This window comes from Petromyzon marinus, chromosome 7 (assembly GCF_048934315.1).
Source record: "Petromyzon marinus isolate PM22_M1 ecotype Great Lakes invasive population chromosome 7, UKy_Petmar_22M1.pri1.0, whole genome shotgun sequence".
Classification (NCBI taxonomy): domain Eukaryota; kingdom Metazoa; phylum Chordata; class Hyperoartia; order Petromyzontiformes; family Petromyzontidae; genus Petromyzon; species Petromyzon marinus.
In genome coordinates, this window is record NC_133673.1 from 5,293,902 (window position 1) to 5,314,807 (window position 20,906).

Consider the following 20,906-nt stretch of genomic DNA (forward strand, 5'->3'; position numbering starts at 1 on the left):
ACTCACTAACAACTCCTTACTTACTAACAAGTCCTTACTTACTAACAAGGGACAAGTCCTTACTAACAAGGGACAAGTCCTTGCTCACTAACAAGGGACAAGTCCTTACTCACTAACAAGAGACAAGTCCTTACTCACTAACAAGGTACCAGTCCTTACTCACTAACAAGGGACAAGTCCTTACTCACTAACAAGGGGCAAGTCCTTACTCACTAACAAGGGACAAGTCCTTACTCACTAACAAGGGACAAGTCCTTACTCACTAACAAGGGACAAGTCTTTACTCACTAACAAGGGACAAGTCCTTACTCACTAACAAGGGACAAGTCCTTACTCACTAACAAGGGACAAGTCCTTATTCACTAATAAGGGGCAAGTCCTTACTCACTAACAACTCCTTATTCACTAACAAAGGACAAGTCCTTACTAACAAGGGGCAAGTCCTTACTCACTAACAACTCCTTACTCACTAACAAGGGACAACTCCTTACTCACTAACAACTCCTTACTTACTAACAACTCCTTACTCACTAACAACTCCTTACTCACTAACAACTCCTTACTTACTAACAACTCCTTACTCACTAACAACTCCTTACTTACTAACAACTCCTTACTTACTAACAACTCCTTACTTACTAACAACTCCTTACTCACTAACAACTCCTTACTCACTAACAACTCCTTACTCACTAACAACTCCTTATTCACTAACAACTCCTTACTCACTAACAACTCCTTACTCACTAACAACTCCTTACTCACTAACAACTCCTTACTTACTAACAACTCCTTACTCACTAACAACTCCTCTATCATTTTTAATTGCTGGAGGGGTTGCCCCCCCTACCTGAAATCCTGGCTCCGCCAATGGGTACAGCTTTTGAAGGCTTCACGAACTACTTGGTCGAAATAGATGTTAAATAATGTGGGAGCCAAAGGACATGCATACATACAAACACTCATACAGTACGTACAAAGGCAAAGATCCCCCTTATAGCCTCAACAGACTGTTGGGGCCAGTTATGTTAGCGAGCACCTATTAAGGCCGGCACGGCACACGAGGGGTGGCTGGACAGCACCACGTCTTTGCCTCCAAAGTGGCGATGTGCATTTGGTACTCATTTGAAGCTGAGTCGACGGACTTACACACACACGTTTTCCTGAAATACACCAATACACAAAAATACACGCACGAATACACACGCACAAATAGCCACACATGTACAAGATCAGATACATACACACATGCACATACTTTAACGCACGCAAACATGCACACATGCACACTAGAAACTGTCCCTGCCATAGAAATATGTAATTTCAAGCTCTTGCAGCCTTCAATGAAGATTACCCTCACCAGATGTCGGTTTGAGCAGACAGACATCGATTAACTTTAAGTCAGTGACCTCCTTCTCAGGTTCAAGCGAAACAATTAAGCCAGCAATGATTAACGACGTTCGTGCATTGTCACGTCTCTAAAACAGACCACATGAACGCAATGAAAATCGCACGATTCTATTCACGTATTGTGAGAATAATGTACCTCAACCGATGTAACATTGCGATGTGGCCGATTTGACGACGTTGAGTTTTACATTTCAGGTCGAAATACTTCAAAGGTAGCCACCAACTCTTATCCAAGGAACACGCGTCTCACCGTTCGACCCCAATGATTTAAACCCCCTGGAATAGAGGTGCCACTTTAACAACGGCACACGCCGAACCGAATAACCCGTAGCACCAGACTCGACTCCAACTCCTCTCAAATGGAGGACAACCGTGAACCCGGATCACCAGGTTCGTAGCGCAGCGCGCTAACCGCTGCACCACCGCTCCCTACACACGCACACACACAGACATACATACATACACGCATACACATCTCAATGGCTTCTCCCATCGAATTCACTGTTCTTTGTGAATTTCTTTTTTTTGCCGTCAAAGTGTAACCGAAACCTTCTGCCACACAAAGCATGTCCTCGGTAGCGTCGGATTTATTGTCTCAGAAAGTTGAGCAGAACCGCTAAGCTAGAGGAATTGTTAACCTCTGCAATGGGAGGGGTTACCTCGGCGTCACTGGCTGTTCGTGAGATCGCTCACCGAGCCGTTGAAATGTGCACAGCGAGTCAAGGCAGAACGCCGAAGTGTCTCCCTCCTTCTGTTTGGGGGAGAGCACAATATCTTCTCCACTGGCGGTTGTTGCTCATGCCAGAGATGGAAACTCCGCATTCACATGTCGGGGGCCGGTCCATCCAACCTGCACTTGCGTTTGCTTTTACCGCAAGGCGGTAATTATTTTTAACGATGCGGGACAAACGACAGGATGAGCGGACCGTCGGCGTGGATTTGAACTTGCAAAATTGCGATCGTGATTCAAAAATTATGATCACAGTGTTAGATGTCACTGCCATGAAGATAACGTTAAAGTAACGTATTTTTTGTATTCTTATTGCACCTTGGGGATCAGTTAGAATTGCAATATCATAACCAGAATATGTTATTTAGACCTGAGGAAGCAATGGTTACAATTCGCAATGATCTGCAATTTCAGTGGCATTGCAATTGTAATCGCAGCCAACAATGTTTGCACGCTAATCGGAAGTGTGATTATTATTGACCCAAAGCACCACGATTCACATAGTTTCTACATCATGGGACCTCCTTTGCCAGTACCAAAATATGACAATAGGGTTTTCCCCTTTTTTCTGGCAACAAAACAGGTGTTAAGATGTTAAAACACCAAACTGAAAACTTTTTACAAAGAATCGTGTCTTTTGGCGTCCTCTGGTCTAACACCGTTTTGAGACAAGGCTCAAAAGAAAGCTGTCTCTGGGGTGGATGAATCAGTTTCAAGGACAATGCACCATATATGATCAGATTACGTTTTTTGTTTGCATTCTGACCACAAGCATTGTGGTTAATGCAGACATGGTTCCTTGTAAAAGGTTTCAGTTTGGTGTTTTAACATCTTAACACCTGTTTTGTTGCCAGAAAAAAGTGGAAAACCTCTTCTCATTCATATAGTTCATGAAAGCCTCCATGTCAAACTTGACCCCATGCCTATTCATTGCTGTATCATGGAGATGATGATGATGATGATGCTACTTTTGTTTCTGCTGCTATCGCTGCTGCTGATGATGAATGCAGCAATGGTGACAATGATGATGACAAAGTGATAGAAATGCGTTTGACATTTTAAACAAAACATGCCATGTTTCCCACCCATTTCATTTCCTCGCAAAATGGGTCCCAACCTTAACTCCGGCGGTCACATCTCTTGGGTTTCTCCTGGAATTTTCCCACAGTCTGGAAAAAAAAAGAGACCTGACAAATCGTAATTTTCATCCGACAGCCGAACGCTACGGACACAATAACAACATGGAAATATAATTTTAACAACATGAATAATAATAAAAAAAACACATGGTCACTTAGCCATTTATGCGTACTCTCAAATTTGGCCAAAATATAACGCGGCTCGTTCAACACATCTCATGTGAGCTTCCTCTCGCCTGAATCCCTGTTATCCGATACTCACATCACCCACAACCCCCAGTCAATGACTTCCACCTATTATGCAAAACTATTGACGGATACAGGATTCCGTCTGGGTGTAACGGTCACGCTGGACTCGCAATCCAGAGGTCGCCAGTCCGATTCCATCCCCCAGTGCGGCGGGTGAAGAAACGGCGCTAGTTTACTGGAATCCCCCACGCCTCTGTCCACACAGGATTATAAGTGGGTAGCCCCACCGTTAGGCGATTGGCATGTCACGTGTGGTGGGGTAAAGTGTGGGTACTCCCACTGTTTCCACGAGGCCAGCGTGAAAGAGAAGACTGAATGCCCTCTATAAGGCGTCCTGCTATCGTGTTTTTGTACTGTTTGTTTGTGTGACATTCTTACCCGCGCCCACTGAACATCTGTGAAAAAGAGCTTGATAGCTCATCGGATTCGTCCAGTGTAAATCATGATTTTGATTCCGATCCTTACAACTCCCTCTTGTGGACGTCTTCTGCCAGCAGTGGCGCGAGCAAGCACTTGCGGGGCTGCGCCTTTATCTTCAAAACTGAATTCGTGAACAAGAGGCGCCAAGCGGAAGATGTGGTACATTCAGGTACAAGTCAACCTCGCAGAAGTGACCCCGTGGCCCGAGAATCATCCCGTTATTCGAGCCTTCACGTGGGTTACCCAGAAGTGATGACAGCGTCATCCTAATATCCCACGCTTATGCACACTTTGCTACACTCACAATAGGAGCGTTCCCCATTGACCCCAAACGTGAAATCGGATAAGAGGACTTTCGCTTTTACAGATATACTCCCTAACGCGGGAATTATGACACGAAGCGTCATTGAGACTGGTCACACAAAGTGAATGCCAGCTTTCTGCATACCTATAAGGCTTCGGGCGAAATATTCAGCGAATGTTTGCACACAGAAGGCAAAGACAAAGATCCCCTGTGTGGCCTTAAGCGAATTTTTGGGGCAAGTACTGTTACCAAGCACCCATTTAGGCCGGCACAGCACACGAGGGGGTGGGTGGCCAGCACCACACCTAGCCGCCTTTGTCTCCCCAGTGGCGATGTTTGCACAGCGCACCAGGTACTCATTTGATTCTGAGTCGGCTTGGGGGAGGCTCAGGACGTATTCAGGTATTCGTCACCATGTTGGCTGTGAGCGGGAATCGAACTAGTGTCGCCGGGTTCGTAGCACAGCGCGCTAACATCTACACTACCGTACAAAGACATAGATGCCCCGTATAGCCTTAACAGACTGTAGGGGCAAGTGCTGTTAGCGAGCACCTATGAAGGCCGGAACGGTACACGAGGGGGTGGGTGGCCAGCACCACGCCCGACCGCCTTTGTCTCCCCAGTGGCGATGTTTACACACCGCACCGGGTACTCATTTGAGGCTGAGTCGACCTAGGGGAGGCCCAGGACCGGTTCAGATAGTCGTCACTGTTGTTGGCCGTGAGCGGGAATCGAACCCGGGTCGCCGGGTTCATATTGCAGCTACACTACCGTACACACACACACACGCACGTGCACATACACACTCACAGACACTCAACACATGCTCGGATGCGCTTCAGGAACTGAATTCAGCGCTGGGAGCAAAACGTCGGACATCGCGCCGAGCAACGCGCGGTTCAACCTGCGCAGACAACACATCGGAACGATAGCTGCACTTCTGCTCCAGCGGCAAACGGTTTCCGCTCTCTCGCATCCACCAAGCCGGAAGATGCAACCCACCCAGAAGGTGGAATTACATTCCTGAAGACGCTCCCAGCACACGGAGCGACGAGGCTGGACCCACGCGCGCGCTGCGCATCGGCGAGCCAAAGCAGATCGTTTGTCCGAAACTTTGGCAGAGCCACTGTGTGTTTTTCCTCCCTCCTCCTCCTGTTCCTCCTCCTTCTTCTTCTTATTCCCCCCCCCCGCCACCGCCCTCCGACTCCGCACATCATCCCACTGCGCGGCACATTCTCGGTGATTAACGCCGCGTAGGAATCCCCCGAAGAAGGAGCTCCCAGCATCCGCGGTGAGCGCTGCCTCGCCTGCGTGTGGAAGTGCTGGGGAAGCGGCTGGTGGTGGGAGGGGGTGGTCGGGTAGGTCTGAGTATCGTGAAGAGCGCCTTACCAATGCCCGCTTGCGCCGAGAGGCCCGCGAATGCGTTCGCCCGTCGGGGATTGTAAATCACACGGCGGAAAAAGAAGGGGAAAAAAAGAAACAGGAGAGAGAGAGAGACAATGTTGTTGTCATTATGTAACCCTGGCTTGCATTTCAGAAGCGCGCGGCGGCCGATTTGGAATCTCCGACCGTCCACGCGGTGAGGCCGCGTGAGGATATCCGAACGAGGGCAGCTTGCGGAGTCAAGTGTAACGATGGCGCGCCCAGAGTACCGCAACGCGATTCGCCGTTTTGTCAATCCACTGCTGGATGAGATCCTCCCCCGCGCCGCGTGTTTCTTGGGGGGGGGGGGGGGGGTTATCTGACCATGCTCGCTATCGTTACTTGTCTGTGTTTACTTGACCAGGTTAGGAACCCACTGAGCTCGAAAGCTCTTGTTTCAAGAGGCGACCTGACCACGAAGCATAGCTCAACAAAGTGGCTTATCGTGTGAAAATGTACAGCAGCCCAAATACTATAAACGCATGTTTCTTAATGGGGCGGGAAAAAAAGTGGATGACCCGGAGGAAAAATGCACGCCACCAGGGGGAGAATATGCAGACTCCAAACATCCAGCAGGCGTCAGGGTCCGGATCGAACCTTACGTCCTCCTGTATTTGACAGGCGAGGTAGCTAACAGGTAGTAACTTTACCCCACGCTGGCCTGTGTGGATTGGTGAAGGTACTGAGCATAGACGTGGGTGCATAGAAGTATAGTGCAACAATATGTGTTTCTGCACAGCCAAGCTTTACCCACAACCCCACAGCCTATAACACCTGGTATGTATGGCAGTTGCCCGCTGGCAGGACTCGACCCCATTTATCTCCAAAGTCCTGGTGAGATTGGGTGCATGCTGGTCTTTTCGTCATAGTTTGGTATAAAGCATTGTGGATTTTAAAGTAATAAAAACATTTCAAAATAATCAATAGTCGTCTTTACTCAAGTGCATCGGGCAGTGCTCGTATCTATTGTGGACTCAGTCAGCGGTGGAAATTTCACATTTGCACGTCCGGTCTCTCCCCAGACTACACCACATGCAAACACATCTCGTAACAGTGACCACCATGTCGAACGTACAAGAGGAAATAACACAGTTGGCCGGTAATAATCATCGCACGACATGGAAACTACTCAGCAGCGAACTGTGGTATTTCAATTGATGGGTTGAGAATTTAAGGATGTCGGCTGACAACCACTGCTGGCTACCACTGCGTTGCTAGTTTCATCAACCCTCATGTTAATGCCGAAGGTGCGTTCTAAGCACCACGTCGAGATGGGGTGCCCGTTCAGAACACTCACAGAGCAGTACGGCACCCAATGTTAAAGCAGAGCACGTGGGAGAAGACGTCCGTGTGGGTCTACTCTGACCGCTGTGTGGGCCACGTGGGTGAATTGCAGTGGACACGGTCTAAGGCTCAATCAAAAGGGGTTAAGCAAGTCGACAGTGGTTGGGTTATGGGGAGATTCGTGATCCTCCCCCCGCCCCCACCGCCCCCGACCATATGAATTTGGAATTTCCACCACTGCGAATAGGACGTGAGCGACTCATCCTGCTAATCTGTGCAAGGAAACCACTTTGACTTCAAATTTGTCAAGTTCCCAAAATATCCGCAAAAGTAGCTCAATTGGGATTTCTCGTAGCAATCATCGCCACCCCACCCACCTCCCCATTTCTAGGCAAGGTGCTGAGCCACCCAGCGCCCACAGGGTCAGCTGCCATTGGGTGTCGTTGCAAATGTGTTGAGATGACATGCAATACAAATCATTCTGAGACTTGCTCGGTGCATAGAACGCTTATGAAAACACAAATCATTATGGGCATTATTATTACCAGATTTTTTTAAAACACTCTTCCTCTTTCCTTGTGACATAACACTTTTGGTAATTAATGACCTACGTGATTTGAAGGCGAAACGACCCGTGGATTGTGATTACCTAAGAACAGCACAGGAATGCTTTGTAACGTGATGGGTGTTCATGACAAATTTTAGGTGGCGTACGATTTCCAGGACTTGCTGATTGGAGCAAGGACACACAACAAGTCAGGCTTTCTTTTCCACAGACCATGCCAAAAAATTATTTTCAAAGTGGCAAAATATAATAAACAGTTACGTGCATTTGCCGCCAGAAATCGCATTCGAAGTGCTTATTTTACGTCTGTGGTAATGTTAACAGTTAAAAACAAAACAAAAAAGAAATAACACATTGCATTTACATTACGATTACCCAAGTGCATTAGCGTGTCAGCTAAGTCTTTGTGTAGAAAGTCAATTTATCCAACTCGTAATGAATAACTATTTCTGCTGCAGATCCCCCGTCTAGCCTGAGCAGACGGTTGGAGCACGTGCTTTTAGCGAGCACCTACGAAGGCTGTAACGGCACAGAAGGGGTGGGTGTTCCGCACCATAGCCGGCCACCTTTGTCTCCCCCATGCTGATGTTTAAACACTGCACCAGGGACCCGTTTAAGGCTGAGTGAACCAAGGAGAGGCCGAGGTCCGGTTCAGATATTCGTCGCCAATGTTGGCCATGAGCGGGAATTAAAGTGGGGTCCCCAGGTTCTTCGTGAAATGCGCTAACCACAACACTACCGCTCCCCATGCAGTGTGGATACACAGACACAAAGACACGCAGATAGACACACACAGGCCTAAAAATGATCAACAAAAGCCAAATCAGAGGAGCTGAGAATGTGGGTAAAGCAGAGTGTATATAAATATGTAATACGAATTCCTGAGTGATACTGCCTTGGCAAAAGGTGCACAAATAACAAAGCAAAAACATTCGAGATTAGTTTCCTAAACAGGAAAACAAAATCTATAAAAGGCGACGTTTCGGGAAATGGCCCTACATTCGAACACTTTCTTCGCAGCGCATACCGTTTTCCTTTTAAGGCAACGTTATCGGCGAACGTGCTTTAGTATTCCTTGTTGTTGCGCGTACATATTTAAAATGTCAGCCTTTTCCAGAACTTTTTCCCCCAATCCCACCACCGTTGCCGCAAAGCGTTTGCCGTGCCTTGGCCCTGTCCCCCAGGAGGTCTCTGCGCGATCACGGGGCAGACAGCACGGCGTTCACTTGTCTGCGCTGCGCCCCGCGCCGCTGGTGATGGTGCCAAGGCAGAGACCAAATGGCCCCGAAGGTCAGGAGGTCACAGTCTGAGCCACTGCCGGCCCTTAAACCACTGCTCTATTCATTTTTTTTTGGGGGGGGTTCTGTGGGTGGGTGAAAGTGTGTGCGTGGGTCTGTGTCTGCGTAAGGTCCCATCGGTGAGCACCTCCGGCAGGCAAGGCTGCGTTGGCTGGGTCATGTAGCCCGCATGCCCAGCCACCGCATGCCGAAACAGATTTTGTTTGGCCGGAACGAGGGGGCTAAACGGGCGCGGCACGGGCTAGCTAGAGAAGAGATGGAGTGATGTGGTACAGGAGGACGTGGAGCTGTGTGGACTTGCCAATGACTGGTACCAGCGGTGTCAACATCGGCCTCTGTGGAGGAGGCTAGTGAAGCACGCTACTGGGGAGTTTGAGATAGTCGCCCTCCAACAACAACGGAGGGCAGAGGAGCGACGATCACAACAACGAGCGGAGCGCCGGGTGGCTAAAGCACAGCAGGTTGGCACAGTAGGGGGCACAGGTGGTGCATCAGCCATTTATCTCAGTCAGTCGACCCGTGGCACCTGGGTCTGCCCTGTGACCTCCTGCCAGCGGGCATTCAACACTTCACGTGGCCTCAAGGTGCACATGGCCTGGCACAAGCGTCGTGGTGACGTCACCGCCACTTAGTGGCGAATGGCGGTTGTTGTTGTGTGTGTGTGTGCGTGGTGGGGAGCGGTAGTGTAGCGGTTAGCGCGCTGCACTACGAACCTGGCGACCCGGGTTCGATTCCCGCTCACGGCGAACACCAGTGAGGATTATCTGAACCGGTCCTGGGCCTCCCCTCGGTCGACTCAGCCTCAAATGAATACCTGGTGTAAACATCGCCGCTAGGGAGACAAAGGCGGTCGGGAGTGGTGCTGGCCACCCACCCCTTCGTGTTCCGTTCCGGCCGTCAGAGCTGCTCACTAACAGCACTTGCCCCGCAGTCTGTTAAGGCTAAACGGGGGATCTTTGTATTTGTGCGTGGTGCTGGCCACCCACCCCTTTGTGTGCCGTGTAAGCATGAATATGTTCTCGCTAACATCACTTGCCCCTTCAGTTTGTTAAGAGGGATCTGATTTGTACGGAGTGGGGTGCAGTGGTGCTGTGGGTCATTGTGCTTTAAAACTGATTATATGAGTTCGATTCCCACTCACGACCAACTTCAGTGACAGATATGTATGTTGAACTTCTTTCTCCCCGTACATAACCCACCGTTTTTGGGCCTCCCTCCTCGGTCTACTCAACCTCAAATGAGCGCCTGATCAATTGTTGTGAACACGAGCAGTGGGGAGGTAAATGTGACCAAGCGTGGCGAAGGGATACCCCCCCCCCCCCCCCAAAGCTCCTTGTCGACGTTTACTCGGTTCTCGCTAACAACACGTGCCCCAGCCTGGTGGGCCCGCCTTGCGGAGGTGTGCCATCGCCATGCCACTGCTGCCCCGCGCGTGGCAAAGGACGGAGACTAGCGAGCACCATAGCGCACGCAAAGGGGTAGGTGTTGCAGCGCCACACGCGGTCGCCTTTGTCTGCCCCAGGGCTGACGTTTACAGAATCGGAATATTTATTTACGCTGGAGGAATCCGACGGGGTGTAATAGATCCTTTGTCCAGTAGGCTCGCGTGAGAACGCCACAACAACAAACAAGATAGGAGTGCAAAGTATAGGAAAGGTTAACAAATCACTGAAAAAGTATATACCAATACAACTATATATTTTAAAAAACTATAGTTTTTTATCTTAGCAGGTAAAACTCATTGAGCTATTAGATTACACTGTAATAGCTATTAGCTTCTATTAGCTCAGTGGGCTCAAATAAGTGGTTTATCATGTGGAAATGTACAGTGAGGGAAAAAAAGTATTTGATCCCCTGCTGATCTTGTACGTTTGCCCACTGACAAAGAAATTATCAGTCTATAATTTTAATGGTAGGTTTATTTGAACAGTGAGAGACAGAATAACAACAACAAAAATCCAGAAGAACGCATGTCAAAAATGTTATAAATTGATTTGCATTTTAATGAGGGAAATAAGTATTTGACCCCTCTGCAAAACATGATTTATACTTGGTGGCAAAACCCTTGTTGGCAATCACAGAGGTCAGACGTTTCTTGTAGTTGACCACCAGGTTTGCACACATCTCAGGAGGGATTTTGTCCCACTCCTCTTGGCAGATCTTCTCCAAGTCATTAAGGTTTCGAGGCTGACGTTTGGCAACTCGAACCTTCAGCTCCCTCCACAGATTTTCTATGGGATTAACGTCTGGAGACTGGCTAGGCCACTCCAGGACCTTCATGTGCTTCTTCTTGAGCCACTCATTTGTTGCCTTGGCCGTGTGTTTTGGGTCATTGTCATGCTGGAATACCCATCCACGACCCATTTTCAATGCCCTGGCTGAGGGAAGGAGGTTCTCACCCAAGATTTGACGGTACATGGCCCTGTCCATCGTCCCTTTGATGCGGTGGAATTGTCCTGTCCCCTTAACAGAAAAAACACCCCCAAAGCATAATGTTTCCACCTCCATGTTTGACGGTGGGGATGGTGTTCTTGGGGTCATAGGCAGCATTCCTCCTCCTCCAAACACGGCGAGTTGAGTTGATGCCAAAGAGCTCCATTTTGGTCTCATCTGACCACAACACTTTCACCCAGTTGTCCTCTGAATCATTCAGATGTTCATTGGCAAACTTCAGACGGGCATGCATATGTGCTTTCTTGAGCAGGGGGACCTTGCGGGCGCTGCAGGATTTCAGTCCTTCACGGCGTAGTGTGTTACCAATTGTTTTCTTGGTGACTATGGTCCCAGCTGCCTTTAGATCATTGACAAGATTCTCCTGTGTAGTTCTGGGCTGATTCTTCACCGTTCTCATGATCATTGCAACTCCACGAGGTGAGATATTGCATGGAGCCCCAGGCCGAGGGAGATTTACAGTTATTTTGTGTTTCTTCCATTTGCGAATAATTGCACCAACTGTTGTCACCTTCTCACTAAGCTGCTTGGCAATGGTCTTGTAGCCCATTCCAGCCTTGTGTAGGTCTACAATCTTGTCCCTGACATCCTGAGAGCTCTTTGGTCTTGGCCATGGTGGAGAGTTTGGGATCTGATTGATTGATTGATTGCTTCTGTGGACAGGTGGCTTTTATACAGGTAACAAGCTGAGATTAGGAGCACTCCCTTTAAGAGTGTGCTCCTAATCTCAGCACGTTACCTGTATAAAAGACACCTGGGAGCCGGAAATCTTTATGATTGAGAGGGGCTGAAATACTTATTTCCCTCATTTAAATGAAAATCAATTTGTAACATTTTTGACATGCGTTTTTCTGGATTTTTGTTGTTGTTGTTAAACTGTCTTTCACTATTCAAATAAACCCACCATTAAAATTATAGACTGATCATTTCTTTGTCAGTGGGCAAACGTACAAAATCAGCAGGGGATCAAATACTTTTTTCCCGTATAGCCTTTGAAGGATTTGTTGGGGCAAGTGCCGTTGGCAGCGCTTACGACCGGCGCTGCACACGAGGGGGTAGGCGGCCGGTCACCACGCCCGGTCGCCTTCGTTTCCCCGACGCTGACGCTCGCACGCAGCATCGGGTCCTCATCTGAGGCTGAGTCGACCCGACGCACTCACGCACGCGCAACATATAAAACATTCGTCTAATTTGAGCCCGGCCATAAGCGTCACATCCAAGGGCACTGCCACTGCGGGTGGCCACCGCTTAATAGGAGCGGAGCTGGAAGGGAACAAAGTGGAGCCCTCTTTGTACAAGGAGCCGGGTGATGGAGCTGCGCCCCAAGCCGACGTGATTACCGCATCCCCAACGGCAGGCTCCGCGAAGCCGCGACACACGTGCTCCCCATCATCGTCCAAGGCATTCCATCTTCGTAGGAGCCATTCAGCAATTAGCCTGGACACCCCCAACCTCGCGCCAGTTGTCGTCAAAGGGCACTCGCCGCCGTGGGGTTCGGCAGTTGTTTCACCCCCCGCCGCCGCCGCCACCCCCTACCTCTTCTCCCGCATTTGTCGCCGGATAGGGCCCTACAGCTCATTGGCAACCACGGGTAATGTTCACGGCGTGACCGCGGTGAGCTTCGTTTCAGATGACATGCCACCTGGGAGCGCGCCCGCTCCGGTGGAATTCATGGAATGAGATGGAGGAGATCTCAGAAGCCAGTTGGCTTGTACCTCTCTGCGTGCGTTCCTGCCTCTGATGTCGCCGTGTTGCCCCCAGCACACTCCAACGCCCCGGCCCAAAATAAAAAAAATAAAAGCGCACGATGTAGGCAATAGCATCAGCACTTTCATCTCTGTTAGTGCTACATTATTAAAAAATGTGACGTCGTGCGAACTTGTTGTGGCGTTGCTGCCAACTGCGGTGAAATAGTCGGCGCTCTGGACTTGCAATCCGGAGGTTGCTGCTTCAATCTCCCGGTGTGGGGGTTGAAAGAACGGGGCAAGTTTTGTGTTTTGTTCAACTCACCCCCCAACCACCCCCCCCCCCCCCCGTTCATATGTCTACCCAGCGATGTAAATGGGTGCGCCGCAGAAGTTAGTAGATCGGCAGTTCGTGTGCGGTGAGGTCAAGTGTGGGTACTCCCACCTCTTCAAAGACATCAGGCCAGTGTGGAACAGTCTGTGCAAAAATACCCGATTGAGGGGCTCTCTAGAGCCCCCTTAAGTGCAGAGCTTTTCACGGGCAGTGGCGTCAACAAGAAGTTGCAGGGCTGCACCGTTGCCTCCCAAATTGTAAACTGGTAGGGCAGCACTTTTGCATAGCGCTCAACTCACAATCTGGAGATTTGTGAGTCAAAATGTCAGCCAGAAGTTGACTCAAACAATCATTCTCCTGCGAGTGAAAAACGAGTTTTGCATTGCTCCACCAACCAGGACTCCTTGACTTGACATTTGCTGGTGTAAAAAAAAATCTTCGCTGTTTAAATTGTAATATTTATTTGTCTTCCGCGTTATTGAATTGTATTTTATTATATTCAGGGAATATTTGGTAAGTGATTTTTTTCCTCATTACATTTCACTTCCGGTTATCCTTGCATAAACAATTTCATCGCTTAAGTTGACGGCTACATTGTCCATTATTTTCCATCAATGTGTATATAAAAACCAACGACTATTTGTCTATTGTAGACGTTAAAGTCCATTTAAGATAATTTTCAAGCACTATGCCACGGCGTGCTTAACGGTATTTGAAATTCTAATAGCACATATCAAACTTGCATATAAAATTAGATATAAAATGTACTGTAAGTGAAACTTTCAACACGTGTAGTAAATTGTAAAAAATAACTAGAAAATAATGTTAATTTGTATATATGTCAAAATCCATCATTAATATCAACGGCTTGGCTTTATAAGAGTGCAGTTATTTTCTTGACAAATTGGTCTCGAGCACGCATTGTTTTGATCATGTAAACTTTTGGAAAAGAATTGCTTAATAAATAACATGTACTCATAGGAACATTTTGTTACAATCATCGCTGTAAGCCTAACCTGATGTTACCAAAAAGTTAATTGTAATATTTCACTGGGGCAAAATAGCTTTTTCTTATTATATAACAAAAAATAACACCGGAACCACATTTCTTGGCTTAATAATAATAATAATATTCCTACACAATTTTACACCACAACGCTCACAATTAATCAACTCTAACTCCCTCAAATTCCTACGCGGGGCATATACCAGCAATGGTTGCATTTTAACAACGCGCCTGCTTAATATATCGCAAAAAAAGATTCATCGTCGCATTTATTTTCATCAAAGAGAGCAACGTTTTGTTCATCAAAGGACTTTTTTTTTCCACGAAAATGACAGATGTGCATGTGGCTGTATTTCAACACGATCTAAAGCCTATTTTGCCGAATTATTTCAAATTTAAGGCCTTTTTTTACCGAGTGCCACTTTTGAGGTGCAGCCATGCGATGTAGGCCATTCTCTTCGATCTAAGAAGAACGTTTTGTGTGAAAAGGTGAGAGCAGAGCAAGAGGTCAAATGGGTGCAATTGTTCATCTCGCTCCTCGTGGGCTAGAGGGAACCTTCCTAATGATTTGGTACCAGGACTCAAATTTCCTTCGGCTGCCTCTGTACTTCGACGGGAACCACCTGGGCCTGCAAAAACCAGGAGCTCCCTTGACTAATCTATATAGAGGAGAAAGAAAAAAAAACAGACACACACGCACACACAAGGAAACCACACAGACCTGCCTAGGAGATTTCTCCCCCTCCTTGGGAATTCTCAAAAGAGTTGCCTTAGTTTGGCTCCGACTATTGGGTGCTTCTGCCGAATCCAAAAAATCCCAAAGATGAATCAAGATCAGGAAGTCATAATGGCCGCATCCGTTTATGCCAACTCGATGAAGTAATCACTACTAAACATATGAATGTAAAAATTACATTTACATACCGTTCAAATAAGCATCTAAAAAGATGATGTACTCATCCAGCCGAGAGTTACATTGGTCCAGCTCATAATTTGTTCACAGTCTAATTTAATAATGACTACTTTGTGGGAATGCAACAGTAGTTGGCATATGGAGGGAAGCACACCACTCCACAGGAATGTGGAGTTTCCACCACTAGTTCGGCTCAGGGCTGCCAATGGAGATGAGCATTGGCTATGCTCACTTGAGGGTGCAGATACTTTTCCATTTATTACTCAAGGCAAAGTTACACTTTAGTCTGGCTTAAATCCCTATTAAACACCACCAATCACGATCGTAATAATGATAATGATCATGATTACAGTCTCATAATCATTCATCATCATTCATTAGACTGTGAAAAAAAGTACATTCTAATTTATAGCCGTAGCGTTTATAAAATTAACCCGATAGAACCAATTCCATTCACGAAAACGGAGCTGAAGCATTCTCCATACAAAGTGAGTCACGAAAACAGTGGAAGGCGACCCGGAGGTTAGGAACGCGTGATCCAGCCCCACGTACTCAATCACAAACTCCCACGGCTCGGAGCTAAACTGAAGCAAATTGAAGGATTTCCTCGAATATCAGTGGAAACACCCGAATCTCACAGCCACGCTGAGCCGACCCTATTACTAGGAATATCTCCCCTCCTCTTTGTCAGAGTGGCAGAGTTCTTCTACAGAGCGTCCTTCGTCGATGTTCCCCATCTATAGCAGGTTAAGTCGTTCCAGGTTTTTTTTTTCCCCCCTCTCATATCTCGTTGGGTGGTACTCATCACTGTAGGCAGCCCCAGGCCACTGTATGAAGTTCCACGTTTCCACCACGATGGTTATCGGTGTAGAGCACGAACGCTGTCGACTTAAAAAAATAACACATGCATTTTTATTAAACATTAATGGATTGCAAGCTTATGATTATAGGTCAACTATCAATTCGCCGTCATTATTTCTCATTGTCTGTTTGCTTTTGTAATAAAAAAAACGATTTTTAATCCGCATTAACAACCTCGATTAAAATAATATACAGCTTCAGCAGTAGGATAAGAATTGTCTTGCGCGGCATACAAGCGGGCCTAAAGTGTAACGAAATCTATTGAGAAAAGCCGAATGAATCTGGAGAAAACTCAGATCCACCCAAAGTCGCTCCCAGTGCCTTTCACATGTTTACAAAGAGTTCAAGAATCGCCCTTTGGTAAAGGATAGCATTACATCACGCAGTCACAATGGTGGCGTGTGCTGTGGAAGAGGAAATTGAGCAACAGAGCAAAGAGGTTTTACGGGTGGGGATTAAAATCTTTGGCATATTGCCAATGATGATAATGATGATAATTAAGATGTTGGTGATGAAGATGTTGCATTCCACTTCAAAGGGAACCACGTGGAGATGTAACACTTCTCCGTCTCAGCCACTCAGTGCTTTCGAAGTTTGGCCACAGACTTCTCAATCACGCCACAGCCACCTTGTTATTCTTATTGTAGGAAAGCCTATTATTATTTTAAGTGCGCGAGGCTCAGCCAGAGCTCTTGATCCTGAACTGGACTAAATTTAAGTGACGTGCTCAATACATAAAGTGTATATGGACTTATCCAACGTCGTAAAACTCAAGCAGCCTCGCTTCTCTTCAAGCTACCGGTCCCATAAAGAAAATCACAATAATTGCTGCTCAGTAGCCTAATTGTTTACAGCTGATTACTAACGCAATAAAGGTCCTCCCACACCCATAAACCACGTGTAATACGTGGCTTCTGTAATAAACCGTTTTGAGTGTGTTCGTACACAAACCATCGCTGCAGGTGAAACATGAGTTCATAACATCTGTGAAAAAGAGCGTTATAGCTCATCGGATTTCTCCAGTCTAAATAAAGATTCAGATTTTTATATTGGCTCCTACATAGTTAAATTATATTTCCACACGCACATATCAAAGTGATTAAAGAGATATTCCCTCCTTTGGAATGGAAGATTATTGGAACAGCGTTCGTTAGTGAGCACCTATTAAGGCCAAGTAATATCTCAGAAGGACAGAAATGTGAGGGCAGCACCACGCCTGGCTACCTTTGATCCTCTGGTGCTCTTCACCAAGACAGAGTTTGTGTCAACCCAGATGAGGGCCAGAGTAAGTCCAGTCAGCCATGAGTGTGCATGACCAGGGGGCTCAACTCAGACCACTGGGATTGTAGGCAGTGGTGGTGTTAGCCAAATGGGGTCCCTGATCAGAAGTTGTTTTGGGAGGCCCTCCTTTTCAATTTATTCACTTTTAGTGAGGTGACACTAGATCTCGAGAGGAGATAGAGATGTAGTCAGATGAGAGAAGAACAATACAGATGAGGTGCAGTGAAATGAGAGTTATAGACTAGAGACAAACGTAATTATCATTATGATTCTTTACCTAGGAGAGCCTCGTGACTCATTTTTATGAGGGTCCTGACAAGTTCTTTTTTCAGCAGAGGGCGGTGATTGCTGCGTATATTTCCCGGTTGAGGAAATTGCAGGTGATTCTCGAAATTGTCAAATTTATACAGTGACACCGGCGCACGAAGGCCTACTCTTGTGAATTAATATCATGGGTACTTTAATGTCCCCCGTGAAGCAGACGGTGTGTATGATTACGATCAATACACAGCCGCAGTGATAACCAGGGCGGCTGCTGGATTCGAACCGTGAACCTCGGAAACAAACGGCGAACGCGCCACGCTGTGCCGCATCACTGCCCAAGTTGGAATTGATGAGAGAGAGAGAGGATGCGGACGGGATGTGCGTGTGACTTGGAGAGTAATTAGCTCTTCGTGCTTATTAGGAGTTGAGTCTGTGCTAATATTCGATGCAAATTAATTTTTAAAAGAATAATTCTCTTTCATATATCTGATTCATGAATGGCCGGTATTTTTAAGAATGCCATAATTTACAGTCCGTTGTTAATCACCAAAGGAATCTAAAACTAAACATTTTTTTTTCATTTTAGCAGGTTAGGCCCACTGAGCAATATGGCTCTTTTTCAGAAACGACCTGGCCACAAATCATAGCTCAACTTAGTGGCTATTCACGTGGAAATGTATTGCCACCAAATACTCTAAACGCGTGTTTCTAAATGCGGAGGGGGAAACCGGAAGTCTCGGAGAAAAATCTACGCCACGCTGGGGAGAGAGACATGCACACTCCAAATATCCAGGCGTGATGGTTGGGATCGAACCCACGACCTCCTGCATACCAGGCGAGGGTGATAACATCTCGCAACCGTGGCACATGGGGTTGAAGGCCTCCCTATACTTTGTCAGCGAGGGGGCTGTATGACTATACCCACGCCGGTCAGTTTGGGATGATGAAGCAGGAGGCCCGGGATTGGCTCAGATATCGCTCACCGTTGATCCAGTAAAGAATGAAACTCACATTGCTGGATACATCACAAACTGCGCTAACCACCGCGCTCCCAACCCATTCAATACTCTTTTTAAAAACGTAAACGCCTCTTTGCTCAATGATAGCGATAGTACTTTTTTTGTGTGAGAACAATCTTGAACTGAGAGCCAAGACTCTCTGCATGAGGGTCCTACTTGGGGATGCTGCCATTGGAGTAATGGTCAGCAGCACTAGCCTTGCGATGCAAAGGTCATCGGTTGCTGCTGCAGCAGTTGAAACAATGGGACGGGATTCTTAAATCCCTGCCGCCTCTGTCCACTCGGCCATATAAATAATTACACGATGGTCAGTAGACATCCAGATCGCGTGTGGTGGGGTAAAATGTTGGCATGTATGTGTGTATGTACATTGATCTTATTTTGTAACCGGGTATTCCCGCTTCTTTCTTCCAAGATGACTGGCCATTGTCGAAGAGTGGACCGACAATGCCTTCGAGAGGGGCTCTCCAGAACTCCCTCCAGTGGAGGCCCTTCCACTAAAATCAGTGCGAGGAAACGCACGTGCAGGGCTGCGCCTTCACCTTCGCCTGCGCGGGCTTTATTGGGAGGATCCCGCGATGAAACTGTGAAAGTTTCTGCACTGGCGCAACAAAAATAGCTCGGGCGCGGGCAGCCTCAAGCGCCAGTTCATGCGCCGCGCATGTGTTGTTTATCTAAGCTTTCCAAAAAAACAGCCAAACAAAATCCGGCAAAGCGGTACAAAAAAAAGAAAATAAACCGGGTACACTTCACGTGTTTATTGTATGTTCCTGCACGCGCTCGTTTATTATTTCCTCCCTTTCGAAACCGGCAACCGCCCCGCGCGCTGTGAAAGCGACCGCGCGAACGCTCTGCAGCCGCTGCGCAGGCTCGCCCGGAAGATCCCGCAAAGCCGGGCCGACGACACGACCTGCAAGCCACCAAACCTGGAGCCGCAAATAAATAAATATATTTTACTAAATAACATTTATAATCTTCTTGGTTTTTTCGGTAAAGTCACGCAGAATGAGAATAAAACAAGAAAACAAAAATAAGACGATAAAATTCTCACGACGTTTCGGCCACTTGTGTTGTGTGTTGTGGCCACGTGTGTTGTGGCCGAAAACGTCGTGAGAATTTTACTGTCTTATTTTTCTTTTATTGTTTGATTCTCATTCTGCGTGACTTTACCGAAAGAACCAAGAAGATGAATCCTTGCAGTCACGAAAGCTTTAAATCGAAATATAATTGACATTAAAAAAAAACCTCGAACCGCACGAAATAAATAAATAGAATAAACACGATTTTAAAAATGATAATTAAAACAAATCTCGAACCGCAGGAAATAAATAAATAGAATAGACATTTTTTGTAAAAAAACAATAAACCTCTAGCCGCACGAATATCCCCATCCGTAGGCGTCGCTTGCACGTCGCTCGTCATGCTTCCCGTCCTCCAGAACCCGCTCGGACAATTCCGTGCGGCGACTTGCATGTGGCTTGCATGTGCTGTCACATCCACGGCCATCGAGATAATGAAATGAAGCCACCCCCCTCCCCCCCAGAAACCGCCGCCTCCGTTTGTGTTGTGTGTGTGCCCCACAACCAGAGCAATAAGGGGGGGGGGGGGGGAGGGAGGGCTCTTCCACCCAAGTAATGCAATCCCGCGGTTTAGGAGCCCGCAGAGTTATTAAAATGTTACAGCAGATTTTCGGCACTCCCACCAGGAGTCTGGTTCCCGTGGCGCAGGAGCTGACCCACGAGGTTTACTGCCCCAGTCGGAAGCCTTATCTTAAGCGGAGCGGCGGGCAGAGCAGGGCTAGAAAAAAAAAATACCACGGCCTTTATTGGCTTCTAAACTGAAGAACCCATAAAATTGGCTTCCTTCGGCTTTAATTTCGACTTGTGTTGCCGTTGCGTACGTACAAAGACCGTTTACAATTTTTTTTGTTTTTTTTTAAAGTACATCCCGCATCCATAAACGTCGGCCCTTACGCCCCGATTTACGATAATTGTCGCGCTTTGTGCTCAGCCGGTGTAAATAGATAAGTGTGGCGCGGACGGGCGCTTGGGTGAGAGAGAGGGGGCGGCGGCGGGGGGGGGGTGAAGGCACCTGCAGTGGGCGTCAAACGAGCAAGCGCAGCCCAGCGGGCAACGCGAAGAGGTGGAATCAGCAGCGCGTGCGCGCGCCTCCCCCACCTACAGGTTGACGGGGGCGCGCCTGTGGAAATCGCTGGGGCAGGTAGGAGTTTAACCGGGCTTTTCTACAGCGCAGAGTGTTGCTGCGTTCTCG